The sequence below is a fragment of the Macaca thibetana genome, chromosome 9, assembly GCF_024542745.1.
Source record: "Macaca thibetana thibetana isolate TM-01 chromosome 9, ASM2454274v1, whole genome shotgun sequence".
Lineage (NCBI taxonomy): Eukaryota > Metazoa > Chordata > Mammalia > Primates > Cercopithecidae > Macaca > Macaca thibetana.
The window spans coordinates 50,717,097-50,734,327 of NC_065586.1; the positions used below are offsets into that span (position 1 = coordinate 50,717,097).

The following is a 17,231-nucleotide window of genomic DNA, read 5'->3' on the forward strand; positions in this document are numbered from 1 at the left end:
AATGGTATTAAAAAGAAATACACTGGCCAGGCATTGTGGCTCATGCCTATGATCCGAGCACTTTGAGAGGCTGAGGCAGGTAGATCACTTGAGGTCAGGAGTTCGACCAGCTTGGCCAACATGGTGAAACCACATCTCTATTAAAAATATAAAAAAATTATCCAGGCATGGTAGCATATGCCTGTAGTCCAACTACTTGGGAAACTCAGGCAGGAGAATCACTTGAACCTGGGAGGTGGAAGTTGCAGTGAGCCAAGATCATGTCACTGCACTTCAGCCTGGGTGACAAAGCAAGACTCTGTCTCAAAAAAAAAAAAAAAAAAGTAATATACCACAAGAAAAAAATATTTTTTTTTCAAAATCAACAATCAGTAGTATATTTTATACTAAAATTTAGGAAAAAACACCAAGGAATCCTCATTAAAATTAGTAATATAATGAATTATCATGCTTGCTTTGGCATCACATACACTAAAATGGGATATGATACAGAGAAGATTAGCATGGCTTCTTCACAAAGATGACATGGAAATTCATGAAGAATTCCATATTTTTTGATGCAAAAATCTTCAGTAAAATACTGACAAACCAAATCCAGCAGCACATCAAAAAGCTTATCCATCACAATCAAGTTGGCTTCATCCCTGGGATGCAAGATTGGTTCAACATATGCAAATCAATAAACATAATTCATCACATAAACATAACTAAAGATAAAAACCACATTATTATCTCAAGAGACATAGAAAAGGCCTTCAATAAAATTCACCATCCCTTTATGTTAAAAACTCTCAATAAACTAGGTACTGAAGGAACACACCTCAAAATAATAAAAGCCATATATGACAAGCACACAGCCTGTAGCATAATGAATGGGTGAAAGCTGGAAGCATTCTCTTTGAAAACTGGCACAAGACAAAGATATCAGGGGAAACCCCACACCCAATATTCATTGTGGGTTCTTTTCTATTTCCCTAAGCATTGGCTGGTCTGAGAAATAAAGGGAAAGAGTACAAAAGAGATAAATTTTAAAGCTGGGTGTCCAGGGGAGACATCATATGTTGGCAGGTTCCGTGATGCTCCCTGAGTCATAAAACCAGCAAGTTTTTATTAGCGATTTTCAAAAGGGGAGGGAGTGTATGAATAGGGTGTGGGTCACAGAGATCACATGCTTCACAAGGTAATAAAATATTACAAAGCAAATGGAGGCAGGGCGAGATCACAGGACCACAGGACAGGGTGAAATTAAAATTGCTAATGAAGTTTCGGGCATGCATTGTCATTGATAACATCTTATCAGGAGACAGGGTTTGAGAGCAGACAACTGGTCTGACCAAAATTTATTAGGCGGGAGTTTCCTCATCCTAATAAGCCTGGGAGTGCTACAGGAGACCAGTGCTTATTTCAACCCTTTGCCTTCGACCATAAAAGACAGCTGCTCCCCAAGGGGCCATTTCAGAGGCCTACCCTCAGGAGCTATTCTCTTTCTCAGGGATGTTCCTTGCTAAGAAAAAGAATTCAGCAATAGTTCTCCTATTTACTTTTGAAAGAAGAGAAATCTGGCTCTGTTCCACCTGGCTCACCGGCAGTCAGAGTTTAAGGTCATCTCCCTTGTTCCCTGAACATTGCTGTTATCCTGTTCTTTTTTCAATGTGCCCAGATTTCGTATTGTTCAAACACACATGCTCTACGAACAATTTGTGCAATTAATGCAATCATCACAGGGTCCTGAGGTGACATACATCCTCCTCAGCTTACGAAGATGACAGGATTAAGAGATTAAAGTAAAGACAGGCATAGGAAATCACAAGGGTATTGACTGGGGAAGTGATAAGTGTCCATGAAATCTTCACAATTTATGTTCAGAGATTGCAGTAAAGATAGGCATAAGAAATTATAAAAGTATTAATTTGGGGAACTAATAAATGTCCATGAAATCTTCACGATTTATGTTCTTCTGCCATGGCTTCAGCCAGTCTCTCCATTCGGGGTCCCTGACTCCCCATAACAACAAGGATGCCCTCTCTCACCACTCCTGTCCAACATAGTATTGGAAGTTCTGGCCAGGGCAATCAGGCAAGAGAAAGAAATAAAGCATATTCAAACGTGAAGAGAGGAAGTCAAATTGTCTTTGTTTGCAGACGATATGATCCTATATTCTAGAAAAACCCATCGTCTCAGCCCAAAAGCTTCTTAAGCTGATAAGCAACTTCAGCAAAGTCTCAGGATGCAAAATCAATGTGCAAAAATCACTAGCATTCTTATACACCAACAACAGGCAAGCAGAGAGCCAAACCATGAATGAACCCCCATTAAAAATTGTTATAAAGAGAATAAAATACCTAGGAATACAGCTAACAAGGGAAGTGAAGGACCTCTTCAAGAACTACAAACCACTGCTCAAGGAAATAAGAGAGGTCACAAACAAATGGAAAAACATGTCAAGCTCATGGAGGGGAAGAATCACTATCATTAAAATGGCCATAATGCCCAAAACAATTTATAGATTCAATGCTATTTCCATTAAACTACCATTGACATTCTTCAGAATTAGAAAAAAAAATATTTTGAAATACATATGAAATCAAAACAGAGCCCATATAGCCAAGGCAATCCTAAACAAAAAGAACAAAGTTGGAAAGATCACACTACCTGACTTTAAACTATACTACAAGGCAACAGTAACAAAAACAGCATGATACTAGTACAAAAACAGACACATAGACCAATGGAACAGAATAGAAAACTCAGAAATAAGACCGCACACTTACAACTATCTAATCTTTGACAAATCTGACAAAAACAAGCAACAAGGAAAGGATTCCCTATTTAATAAGTAGTTCTGGAAGAACTAGCTAGCCATATGCAGAAAATTGAAACTGTACTCCTTCCTTACACCTTATACAAACATTAACTCAAAATGGATTAAAAACTTAAATGTAAAACCCAAAACTATAAAAATCCTAGAATAAAATCGAGGCAATACCATTAAGGACATAGGGACCGGCACAGATTTCATGATAAGAAAAAAAAAAAAAAAACTGAATACAATTGCAACAAAAGCCAAAATTGACAAATGGGATCTTATTAAACTAAAAAGCTTCTGTACAGCAAACAAACTATCATTAGAGTGAACAGACAACCTACAGAATGCAAGGATATTTTTACAATCTATCCATCTGACAAATGTCTAATATCTAGAGTCTACAAGGAACTTAAACAAATTTACAATGATAAAACAATCAGCCTCATTTAAAAGTGGGAAAAGAACATGATCAGACACTTTTCAAAAGAATACATTCATGTGGCTAACAAACATACGAAAAAAAGTTCAACATCATTGATCATTAGAGAAATGCAAATCAAAACCACAGTGAGATGCCACCTCATGCCTGTCAGAATGGCAATTACTTAAAAGGCCCAAAAACAACAAATGCTGGCAAGGTTGTGAAGAAAAGGGAACATTTATAAACTTTTGGTGGAAGTGTAAATTAGTTCAAACATTGTGGAAGAAAGGGGATAATTTCTCAAAGAATTAGAAGCAGAAACATCATTTGACCCAGCAATCCCATTACTGGGTATATACCCAAAGCAATATAAATTATTATATTATAAATATACACATGTTCATTGCAGCACTATTCACAATAGCAAAGACATGGAATCAACCCAAATGCCCATCAGTGACAGACTGGATAAAGAAAATGTGATACATATACACCATAGAATACTATGAAGCCAAAAAAAGGAACAAGATCATGTCCTTTGTGGGGACATGGGTGGAGCTGGAAACCATTATCCTCAGCAAACTAAAGCAGGAACAGAAAACCAAAAGGCACAAGTTCTCACTTATAAGTGGGAGCTGAATGATGAGAACACATGGACAGACACTGGGACCTGTTGGGGATGAGGTAAAGGGAGGGAGAGTATCAGGAAGAATAGCTAATGGACGCTGGACTTAATACCTAGGTGATGGGTTGATGTGTGCAGCAAACCACCATGGTCCACATTTACCTATGTAACAAATCTGCATATCCTGCACATGTACCCCAAAACTTAAAGTTGAAGAAAAAAAAATCAAAAAAAGAAATTTTTTAAAAACTTTCAAAATTAGTACAACCTTTAATATTTAAAAATTGCTTAATCAATTAGATCAAAAGGAAACAAAATTATAGCTAAATATCAAATAAATTTATTATTTGTATATTATATTAAAAAGACCAACAATTTTATTAATCATATGCATATGTACCTAAAAAAACTAAAGGAATTATTGAAGAGCATCATAATATTAAAAGTATTTACTGTCTAGTTACAAGATAAATATGGAAAAAATAATTGTTTAATATATGTTCCTGCAATAACCAGGTAGAATATAAATGGCACTTAGTGAAAGAAATTATAATGTCCGTAACACTAACTAATCATTTTGTAAAATACACATACTGCAAGATGGGTACGTAAACCAAAAATGAAATCTCAAGCCCCCAATCAACTAACAGACCCCGTTTTGGTTAAGGAGATACTGGAGAAACCTGTAAAACTGAATTCTTGCCCCTGACAGGATGGGAGGTTGGACACATCTCTTTATACTTTCTCTGTCTTGAATTCTCTCTTAAGTTTTGGCACAACTGACAAACATTAACATTAAAATGGAGATCATAAAAATGACCAAACAGACTCTTAGTGGCAATAAGATACCAAATTCCAGCCTGACTCTGATATAGCATTACATAACAGATAGCAGACCCTGAAGAAAATCAAAATAATTTACCCCAAAATGTATGTTTTGACATATTTTGAAATGGCTTTGCAAAGCTTTCATAGGGCAAACTTGCATCTGTAGAGAAGCCCCATTAATGCAGCCAGGACTTCTCTTTGGAGGCCTTTCCCAGATCAAGAAGAGATTAAGAGTCTGACACCTGGTAAGGCCTGAAAAGAGATACTTACCATCTGTTCTCTCTGAAGGCTGCTACCTTTGAGGCTTCATTCACATAACAAGAACGTTGGCCTCCACAACTCCCCTCATCTTAACTCAAGATTTCCTCCTACTGACTTCAAGTCTTCAGACAAAGGTTAACTCTTTCAACCAGTTATCAATGAGAAAATCTGAATCCACCTATGACTTGTATGTCCCCACTTTGTGATGGCCTGCCTTTTTGTGCTGGACCAATGTCTACCTTCCATGTATTGATTTATGTCTTTACCTGTAACTCCTGTCTCCCTAAAATAAAGAAAACCAAACTATAACCCTACTATGCCTCAGGCACATTTTCTCAAGACCTCTTGAGACTCTTCTCTGGGCCATCAGCACTCATATTGGCTCAGAATAAATCTCTTTAAATTTTTACAGTTTTTTTTTCTTAAAACAAGTATTATCCAAAAATAAAAACCCATGTAGCTGCACAAAGATAGTCAATTAGTATCATGAAAGTAGGATAGCAAAGGTATAGTGAATAAGAGTATGGGCGTAGCACCATATTGCTTGAGCTTAAATCCCCACCCTCCCAGTTACCAGCTCTGTGAATTTGGACAAATTACATGTCCCTGAGCTTTCTTCATTATGAATTCTAGATTTTAATAATACCTAACTCACAAGGTTGTATAAGGTTTGAATGTATTAAATACTCCTAGGCTATAGTGAGTGTGAATAATCTGTGAACATGTCAGTTATTTCTATTGTGGGTAAAACCTGAAAATTTAAATATTTTGCAAACAAAGCTCAAATCTTATACTAACACTAATAATCTAAACTCAAAAGGATTTTTCTTGGAATTAAAATAACTTAAACAATAAAATAAATTAAAGACAAGTATGAATAGTAAAGATAATCTGGAGTATATAGCCAGGTATGTCCATCATACATGAGTTATTAAATGCAAAGTTAGGTAAAGCAGTAAGATATTAGAAGCATTAACAGAAATATAATCCTGAACCTTTCTAAAAATATCCATTAAAATAATAGTAATTACAAGTACCACAGGTTTAAGGCTCGATGCATGACATATATTGCAGGAGGCTTTTATCAAGTATGCATTAACCTAACAAGGCAAGTAATTGATTGTTATCTCATTTCACAGATTATGACATAGGAGAAAGAAACAGGGGCATTACATAACTTTTTAGTAGCTGTGCCTTAAAAAAAACAAGGAAGTATTTTAAGTATAAAATAGTAGACTTCAATTACATATTAAACTTTGTACTTTTTTTTGAAATATTTTAAAAGTAGTACAAATAAAAGTGGGCACTGTCATGCATGTTTGTGTGAAGAGACCACCAACAGGCTTTGTGTGAGCAGCAAGGCTATTTATTTCACTTGGGTGCAAGTGGGCTGAGTCCAAAAAGAGAGTCAGCAAAGGGAGATAGGGGTGGGACAATTTTATAGGATTTGGGTAGGTAGTGGAAAATTACTGTTAAAGGGGGTTTTTCTCTTGCGGGCAGGGGCAGGGGTCACAAGGTGCTCAGTGGGGAGCTCTGGAGACTTATTGTCCAGGAGACGGAATGTCACAAGCTAATGTCATCTTTTAAGGCAGGAATCAGCCATTTTCACTTCTTTTGTGGTTCTTCAGTTGCCTCAGGCCATTTGGATGTAGGCTTGGGCTCAGAGGCCTGACATTCCTGTCTTCTTACATTAATAAGAAAAACAAAACAAAATAGTGGTGAAGTGTTGGGGCAGTGAAAATTGTGGAGGTTGGTATGGAGAGGTAATGGGCAATGTCTCTCAGGGCTGCTTCTAGCGGGATTAGGGGCGGCATGGGAGCCTACAGTTGGAGAGATTAAACTGAAGAAAGATTTTGGGGTGAGGAGTGATATTGTGGGGTTGTTAGAGGGAGCATTTGTCATATAGAATGCTTGGTGATGGCCTGGATGTGTTTTTGTATGGATTGAGAAACTAAACCAAAGACAAGAGGTCTGAACAAGAGAAGGAGAAAAACAGGTATTAGAGGACTAAGAAATGGGAGGACCTAGGACATCCAATTAGAGAGTGCCCAAGGGGGTTCAGCATAATTATTTGCTTGTTTGGCAAGTCTTTGGGCTCTATCTTTGAGTTTGTTGATGTTATTATATACCAGGCCAGATTGATTTAGGTAAAAACAACACTTTTCATTTAAAAATGGACAGAGTCTTCCTTTTTCATCAGTAAGTTGAGGCCTATTTCTGTCTTCGTATATTAATAATAATTAAAAAAAATAGTAGTGAAGAGTTGATGTCATGAGGGGGAAAAGGAAGCGGTTTGGTCTTATTTGCAAATTGATTTTGAGGGGTAAGGAAAACTAGTGTACATGTGCATGTCCAATTAATAGGTAGAAACATGTATGTGGAGGAGCCACAGAGGAAGAAGAGAACTTTTTGAGGCAAAACTGGAAATGTAAAGTGAAAAGATGACAGAGAGCACCAAAAGAGGTGTCTTGCACCCAGACTCTTAGGTATTTAGCGAGGGTAGCAGCCATTAGAGGTTGCGATGGGGATTGATGAGGCAACTGAGTAGAGGGGGAGGTTTGATTTTTATGGTGTATGAGAAAGTATATAGTGTCTATGAGTAACCTTTTACTGCTATTCATGGGGCTGGGTATAAGCAAGCAAGAGAAGGGGCTGGGAGGAGAGTCTGAAGAACAAGGGGAAGGTACCAAGGATGGAGTGAAATGCAGGGCAAATGTCTTAAAGGAAATGAGAGGTTCTAGGAGGCAGGCTAGAGGCCTGTAACCCACGTGGAAGAGGTTATGAAAGGATGATAGAATGGAATGAGCCTGTGAGGCTGGAAGGACGAACTTTCCTTGGTCTAAGAACCATTTGCATTGAGTGGGGAGGGATTGATAGGTGGAAACCTCACCGGGAGAGTAAGTAGGAGTGACTGATGAGAAGGAGAAAAACTGGTCATGAGGGACAGAAGTAAGGATACTGGCTACTTCTTTAGCTGTCTTATCAGCATAATTGTTGCTTTGAGCAATGGGGTCTGAAGCTCTTTGATGGCCTTTGCAGTGAATGACTCCAACTTCCTTTGGAAGTAAGGCAGCCTTGAGAAGAGTTTTTGTTAAAGAGGCATTAATGATGGAGGACTCTTGTGTAGTGAGGAAACCTCTTTCAGCCCATATAACAGCACGTTGGTACAGGATATGGAATGCATATTTAAAGTCAGTATATATATTGACATGCAGTCCTTTGGCAAGAGTGAGGGCTTGAGTTAAGGCACTGAGTTCAACTTGCTGGGAGGTAGTGCAGTGGTACAGAACAGTAGCCTCAATGATAGATATTGAAGATACTTTAGTATAGCCTGCCTTTGCTGGTAAGTGTCAGTTAGGCCTGGTGGAACTGCTATCAATAAACCAAGTGTGATCAGGTTGAGGGACAGGAAAGAAGGAAAAATGGGGAAATGAAGTGAATGCCAGGTGGATCAGAGAGATATAGTCATGGGAGTCAGGTGTGGTATCAGGAAAAATGTGGGGGTCAGCCTAAAATAGTAAGGTCAAGTTGTTTGGACAGAAAGGCTACAAGGTGCGGTCCCAGCTCTTGCATAACAATTCCGACTGCACAACCCTGCACTTTGGCTGTGTGTAATGAAAAAGGGTTGGGATGAGTTAGGGAAAGCTAGTGTGGGAGCAGCTTCTAGGGCTGTTTTTACGGGATGGGAAGAGGAGTGGGGAAATGATTTAGGATCTATGGGGTCAGCTAGGTTTCCTTTTGTGAGTTTACATAATGGTTTAGTCAGGATGGCCAAACCAGGTATCCAAAGGCGAAAGTACCTAACCATGCGTAGGAAGGAAAGGAATCGTTGCTATGTAGAAGGGGTTGGGGTTTGGGAGATTAGCTGGACATGATCAGCAGGGAGAGCACATACGTTTTTATGAAGAATTATGCTGAGATAGGTTACAGATGAGGAAGAAATTTGGTCTTTGGAGGGGGATACGTGATATCCCTTTGAGAATAGATGTTGGAGGAGCAGGCAGGTGTCCTGTTGGGAAGATTTGTAGGAAGGGCTATAAAGTAGAAGGTCATCAAAATATTGAATAAGGTGAGAAACAGATGGATAGAAAGAAAGTAAATCATGAGAAAGAGCTTGGCTGAAGTAATGAGGGTTGTCCCTGGAGCCTTGCAGCAGTACAGCCCAGGTAAGCTGCTAGGACTGAAGGGTGTCAGGGTCAGTCCAGGTAAAAGTAAAGAGAGGCTGGGATGAGGGGTGCAAGGGAATAATGAAAAAAGCATCTTTAAAATCAAGAATGGAATAGTGAGCTGTGGAGGAAGGTATTAAGGACAAAAGAGTGTACAGATTGGACATCACAGGGTGGATAGGCAAAACAATTTGGTTGATAAGGTGCAGATCCTGAACTAACCTGTAAGACTTGCCCAGTTTTTGGACAGGTAAATGTGGGAATTGTAAGGAGAGTTTATAGGCTTTAGAAGCTCATGCTGTAGCAGGTGAGAGATAACAGGCTTTAGTCCCCTTCAAGCCTATTGTGGGATGGGATACTGGCATTAAGCAGGGTAAGGGTGATTAGGTTTTAATGTGATAGTAATGGGCATATGATTGGTTGCCAGGGAGGAAGTAGAGTTGTCCCATACTTGTGGGATAAATTTGGGGGATACAAGAGGAAGACACAAAGGAGGTTTTGGGCTGGGGAGAAGAGTGGCAATGAGATGTGACTGTAGTCCAGTAACAGTCAGGGTAGTGGATAATTTTGTTAAATTGTCTTGACCTAATAAGGGAACTGGGCAGGTGGGTATAACTAAAAAGGAGTGCATAAAAGAATGTTGTCTAAGTTGGCACCAAAGTTGGGTAGTTTTAGGAAGTTTAGAAGTCTGGCCGTAAATACCCACAAAAGTTATGGAGTTAAGAGAAACAGGCCCTTGAATGGAAGGTAATGTGGAGGGTGTAGCCTCCATATTGATTAAGAAGGGGACGGACTCACCTTCCACTGCAAGAGTTACCCAAAGCATCTGTGATGGTCCTGAAGGCTTCCAAGGTGATTGGGTAGTGTCAGTCATCAACCACTAAGCCAAGGAGATCTGGGAAGGAGTCAGTCAGAGAGCCTTGGGCCAGAGTTCCAGGGACTCTGTGAGTGGCTGCCAGATGAGTTGGACAGTCCAATTTCCAGTGGGGTCCTGCACAGATGGGACATGGCTTAGGAGGAATTCTGGGCTGTGGGCATTCCTTGGCCCAGTGGCCAGATTTCCAGCACTTGAAGCAAGATCCTGTGGGGGGAGATCCTGGAGGAAGGCCTGGCCACTGCAGTTTAGGCATTTTGAAGTTCTTGCATGCTGGAGATGTGGCTGCAGTTTTTCTTACAGTGGAGGCAAGTAATTGCAACTCAGAAATACGTTGCCACTTGGCTGCCTCTTCTCTATTATTGTACACCTTGAAGGTGAGGTTAATTAAGTCCTGTTGTGGGGTTTGAGGGCCAGAATCTAATTTTAGAGCTTTATTTAATGTTGGGAGCAGATTGGGTAATAAAATGCATACTGAGAATAAGATGGCTTTCTGAACCCTCTGTGTCTAGGGCTGTAAGGTGTCTAAGGGTTGTTGCCAAATGAGCCATGAACTGGGCTGGATTTTTACATTTGATGAAAAAAAGCCTAAATGCTAACTGATTTCAGAGAGGTCAGCTAAACAAAAAGGGGCATTAACCTTGACTATGCCTTCAGCTCCAGCCACCTCTCTAAGAGGAAATTGTTGGGCATGTGGGAGAGGGCTAGTCGTGGAATAAAACTGTAAGCTGGACCAGGTGTGAGGAGGGGAGGTGATAGAAGGATTATAGGGTCGGGGAGCGGAGGCTGTGGAAGAATTGGGACCTGCCTTGGCCTGGCGAGGAGCAGCCTGGAGAGGAGGGGAGAGGTCAGATACATTCGTAGAAAAGGAGGATTCAAAGGACTCAGAGCTTGGGATGGAGACTGAAGGAACAGACAGGAGAGAAAGAAAAAAGATTTGGGAGAAGTTGCATTGAGAGCAGAGACTAGGGAGGGACTGACATGTAAAAGAATGCCTTGATGTCAGGCACTTCAGTCCATTTGCCCATTTTCTGACAAAATTATCTAGATCTTGTAGGATGGAGAAATCAAAAGTGTCATTTTTTGGGCTATTTAGAACCATTGTCAAGTTTGTATTGGGGCCTAGCAGTATTGCAGAAGAAAATAAGATGTTCAGATTTTAGGTCATGTGTTAATCGAAGGGGTTTTTCGTTTTTAAGAACACAGGCTAAGGGAGAAGGGGGAATGGAGGGTGGAAGGTTGCCCATAGTGAAGGAGGCAAGCCCAGAGGAAACAGATGGTAGAGGCATGGAGGGTGGTACTTGCCACCCAGAGGAGATGGTACTTGCCACCAAAGGGAGGTGGTACTTGCCACCAAGGTGAAGGATCAAGACAGGCATCTCCATGTTGATGAGACACCTCTGAAATGTAGGTGAAGAATCAGGCAGGTGTCCCCGCAGTGATTTACACACCAAGGGATGACTGTCTTCCCCAGTCCGTGACTGGTGCCAGAGTTTTAAGTTCTTGGATAAAACGTGTCTCCTCTGTCTCTACCAGAAAGGGAAAGGAACTGAAATTAAGGAAGGGAGAGATTGAAGAGGGGAGGAATAGCGAGAGAGGTTGGAGAAGAGAGTGAAAAGACCACTTACCCAGTTTGAAATTGGTGAGATGTTCCTTGGGCTGGTTTGTCTGAGGACCCAAGGTCATAGGTGGATCTTCTCACAGAGAGAGGGTGAGGACAGGGGACTGGTCTACTGAAGGAGTCCTCCTGTCCCAGGTCTTCAGCACCAAATATCACATGCGTCCGTGTGAGGAGACCACCAACAGGCTTTGTGTGAACAGCAAGGCTGTTTATTTCATTTGGGTTCAAGTGGGCTGAGTCCAAAAAGAGAGTCACCAAAGGGAGATAGGGGTGGGGCAGTTTTATGTGAGTTGAGTACGTATTCAAAGATTCCAGTTAAAGGGGGGTGTTCTCTTGAGGGCAGGGGTGGGGGTCACAAGGTGCTCGGTGGGGAGCTCTAGAGACTTATTGTCCAGGAGAAGGAATGTCACAAGGTAATGTCATCAGGTAAGGCAGGAACCAGCTATTTTCACTTCTTTTGTAGTTCTTCAGTTGTCTCAGGCCATCTGGATGTAGACATGCAGGCTTGGGCTCAGAGGCCTGGCATGCACCTCTTGAATCAGGCTATGCCCAGAGATTTAGTCAAATAAAGAGCAATGTGTCCCATAAAGCTTTGGCAAAGAATGTCTTTCTCCCTGTAGCTTTTCTTGAGGTCTGTAGGGACATTAAAGAGCAAAATACAATAAATGACATTTTAAATGTTGTCTCTCCATTGTCCCCTCCCCTCCTCCCAGCCCATTTTTCTTCTCCAGCTCCCTCGCCTTCATTCCTTCTCCCCATTATATACTTTTTACCTGGCATAATTAGGCTCCTCACATCTCTTGATCCAATAGCACCTGTTCATAGAATTAGCAATCCCTCCCCTTCTGTTTGGCCAAATTTCAACCCCCAATTCTGATGAGAAATACAATAGCCTATTTCTTTTCACCAAATACCTATTTATATTATCTTTATTTTTGTATTAAAATTGTAAACATATTTCTCTGTCAGTATGTAACCATCTCTTACATGATGTGTTAGTGGCATAATAACCTTTCATTGTACAGATGCTTACTGCTACATCTAATTCTTAATTGTTGAAAATTTTGATTGTTTCAAATTTTTCACCACTACAAACAACTATGAAACAAACAGCCTTGAAGTTAATTATGCTAAAAGCTTGACCATATGCTTAATTATTTCCTTAGGATAAATTTCTAGTAATTGAATTTTTGGTTTGTTGTTTATACATATTGTTAAGACTTTTGATATACATTATCAATTTTGCCTGCAGATAGTTTATACACATTTAAATTCACTCCAGCAGAGGCTGAGTGATAGTAAAAAAAAAGTATTCCATTGTTATTTTAATTTGTATTTCACAGTAAGTTATGAAATTGTTTAACAGCTTTTCTTTTGCCAAAAATGTAGCCAGTTGTCTTCCTAGCAATTGCTGATTAAACTAGCTGAGCTTAAAATAACAACAATTAACATAGTATGGTATATGCACAGAAATATGGGCACACATACACAACACATATATTACTTCCTAAGCACTGAAGAAACACACACAAATATACACATATTTCAAATCACTACTTGGAAAATCAAGTAGGTAGATGCCTGTGATTGTTAATATTATATTAGGTGTCAACTTGATTGGATTAAAGGATGGCTCAATGGCTGGTAAAGTATTGTTTCTGGGTATGGCTATGAAAGTGTTGCCAGAAGAGAATGACATTTGAGTCAATGGACTGGGAGAGACAGACCCAACCTCAATGTGAGTGGGCACCATCCAACTGGCTGCCAGAACGGCAGACAAAACAGGAGGAAGAGGGTGGAATAACTGCTTGCTGGGTCTTCTGGCTTCCTTCTTTCTCTCTGTGCTGTATGCTTCCTTCTGCTCCTCCTGCCCTTGGACATCAGACTCCACGTTCTTCGGCTTTTGGACTCTTGGACTTACACCAGTGGTTTGCTGGGGTCTTCCAGGCCTTTGGCCACAGACTGAAGGCTGCACTGTCAGCTTCCCTGGTTTTCAGGCTTTCAGACTCTTACTGAGCTCCTACTGGCTTCTTTTTTCTCCAGCTTTCAGACAACTTATCGCCGTGAGCCAGTTCTCCCTAATAAACTCCGTTTCATATATATATATATCCTATCAGTTCTGTCCCTCTGGAGAACCCTAATACAATGTCTAACTTTTAAATGCCAGTATTTACTACCTAAAGTAATGATTTTCCATCTGTGTTTCCTAATCTTTGAGTGGTTTGTATAATAAATTCAGAGGGTCAAGATCAACCTTTTGTCAACCACAATAGAACAGACGTGTGTATGTGTGTGTGTGTGTGTGTGTGTGTGTGTCTCCTTAATAGCATATAGATATACAATGTAAGCTGTGGTCAAAAAGAGTTTGAAAATCATTGATATAGATTATTTGTAGAATTAGATTTGCTAATACAACTAGACAGCTTTGTTTAATACTTGACATAAAGTAAGTATACAATACATATTTTTGAAAGTATGATTATTACACAAATATGTATTTGCACACATATTATAATAAAGGAACATAAGGCTTTTTAGATGAAAATATGCTTTCTGATTTGTGTTACAAACCTCTTCCACAGGTTTCAGAACTGTCCACTGCTCCTACAAACAGATGATCCCTTTTGAATTTAGGGCTCTACCACATACCTGTGACAAAGCTAGCTTCTATTTATTGAGTCTTGTTTTTCACTTAGTAGGGCTTATGAGGCTAACTTGTATGCTCCATAATATTCATCTGCTTATGGTGACAAATTGAAGCTGGCCAGTCTCTTTGGTACCAAAAACCTACAGTTAGAACACAACTATTCACAAGATACAATGTAGCAGAATTATCGTCAATGAAGTCCAGAGCTTTCAGTTTTATGCTAGAAAGAAATTCATAGCTCAAAGAAGGATAAAATATCAGTATTTTCCTCAAGATGTTTAAATATATATATATCATAACTATTCCATATTCTCAAGAGAATTATTCCCAGATCTCAACTTTTTCCTTTTAAATCCTACACTTGAAAAACTCATTCTTAATCAATTTAGGAGTAACTACTATAAGCATTTTGACCTTGAAAAGGATATGTCTTCCTATTGATATTCCTAATTTGGATTTAAATAAGAGCCTTCATTTTTCAATGATTTGATGCTTAATAATGCTTCTTTGCCTAAAAACAAGCTTAAAATATATTAATTCTGCATACTTTGAGCATCCATCAGATGATAAATGAATTACAAAAGTTATGCTCATTAATCAAAGGCCTGTGGCATGACCAAAGCAGGGATAGTGATGATTGGTACATTAGGAAGCACTGGAAAAATGCTCATTATTTCACACCAGGTCATCTTCTCAACCAGAAGTGTGCTGAGAGCATCTAACCCTCAAGGAGCATCTGAATATAGCTTTGAAAGTCCTGCATGATCAGACCACTTTTTACATTGCTATCTCCAGTTCTAAAAATTTGTAACTACTCAATGCGTTCACCTTGCCCACTGCCTGGAGAGAGGCGATTTATCAAGATGGAAACTGCAATGGAGAAAGAGTAATTCATGCAGAGCTGGCAGTGTGGGAGACTGGAATTTTATTATTATTCAAATCAGTCTCTGGGAGCATTCAGGGATCAGTTTTTAAAGATAATTTAGCAGGTAGGGGCTTGGGAAGTGGGGAGTGCTGATTGGTCAGGTTGCAGATGGAATCTTATGGGGTTGAAGTGAGGTTTTCTTGCTGTTTTCCGTTCTGGGCAGGATGGCAGAGCAGGTTGAGCCAGATTACCAATCTGGGTGGTGTCAGCTGATCCATCCAATGCAGAGTCTGCAAAATCTTTCAAGCACTGATCTTAGGCTTTACAATAGTGATGTTATCCCCAGGAGCAATTTGGGGAGATTCAGACACCTGGAGCCAGAGGCTGCATGACCCCTAAACCTTAATTTCTAATCTTGTAGTTAATGTGTTAGTCCTGCAAAGGCAGACTGGACCCCAGGCAACAGGGGGTCTTTTCAGGAAAGGGCTATTATCAGTTTTTTTCAGAGTCCAACAATGAACTGAATTCCTGCCCAAATTTAGTTCCGCCTGTGCCCAGGAATGAACAAGGACAGCTTGAATGTTAGAAGCAAGATGGAGTCCATTAGGTCTGACGTCTTTCACTGTCATAATTTCCTCAGTTATAATTTTTGCGAAGTTGGTTTCAATTTTGTTCCCCTAAAATCATATTTAACTTATAAATAAATAATTCTTAGGGCTGGGAGCGGTGGCTCACGCCTGTAATCCCAGCATTTTGGGAGGCAAAGGCAGGCGGATCACAAGGTCAGGAGTTCGAGAGCAGACTGAACAACATGCTGAAACCCCATTTCTACGAAAAATACAAAAATAGCTAGGTGTGGTGGCACGCACCTGTAATCCCAGCTACCCAGGAGGCTGAGGCAGGAGAATTGCTTGAACCCCGGAGGTGGAGGTTGCAGTGAGTCGAGGTTGTACCACTGCACTCCAGCCTGGGTGGCAGAGCAAGACCCCTTCTCAATAATAACAATAATAATAACAATAACAATTCCTAGGTTATCAACTCTTCTTTCTTGCCTCTGGATCCTAATTGCTGTTCTCTTCTATGCCTCATCCATGTGAGTCTCCATAGATTTGAGATCTGTACCACAAGTGGTATAAGAACAATGTTAAACCGATGCTCAGACAGAGCTTTGAAAATCCTCTCATAATGTTAGAAAGGTTCATCTTCTAATCAGCCAGATTACGTCAGTGAGAAAGTCTCACTTTCATATTAAGTGAATTTGTTTGCTTAACACTATGATTACTAATATTTTCTTTTAGTGTGCAAGAGGAGGTCTTAGACTCACAGCCATCTGCAGACGGCAGTAATTAACTAAGATTTAATTACATGTTTGTGTTAACATACTTATTATCACAAAATACCTTCTGCTCACAATACATGGTTTTGATTTTCTTCTTATGGAAATGACATAAAATTGTCTTTCAGAATAATTTTAATTTAAAAAGTTATTTGATCAAAAATAACTAGTCAGTAAATAATAATACTGAATGAAGATAAATTTGAAAGAAGTCACAAACTTGATTGGCATGTAAGTAAAGTTTTAGAAATCCTGACCTAGAAAATTCTCCCCAACGTTCTTTTTCTTCAGTCCTCATTTGAAATGTCACATTTATGAGAAAAACATCTTTAAGGCCACCTTTGACCTCATCCTATTGCCTCTTTTTTTGTCTCTATCTTCCTCAATCCTTCTATCAAAAGATTTATCCTCTTTTATTAAAGATGTCTATTTACTTCTCTTAATGCCCTGTATAAAACTCTGTAAAGACAGATGTCATCCAAAATGTCATGTGATAAGTAAGTACTTGTTAAGTCAATAAATCTGGAACTTGGATGAACAAGCATTGGGACCATTAAAAGACCATAATTATGATGATTTAGTTTTATAAAACATGAACTTGAATTGTTGCTCTTTTGTTTTTGTTTTTGTTTTTCAAGCCTTGGTTTTCTTCATCTTAAAAAAAGAAAAATCTCCAGTCAATCACAAGGTAAAAAGTTTGTAATTCTAGACCCCCTGGACAATGAACATAAAAACAGCAGCTAATACCAGAGTTTAACCGCCATATAGAAGGGGGATGGCA

General features: G+C 39.5%; 1 non-coding gene across 1 annotated transcript; it reads left to right on the top strand.

Annotated features, from left to right (window-relative positions):
- Positions 1-451: 451 nt before the first annotated feature.
- Positions 452-555, top strand: LOC126963440 (U6 spliceosomal RNA). The gene has a single exon (XR_007729078.1). It is a non-coding gene; the product is annotated as a U6 spliceosomal RNA (small nuclear RNA).
- Positions 556-17,231: the final 16,676 nt, after the last annotated feature.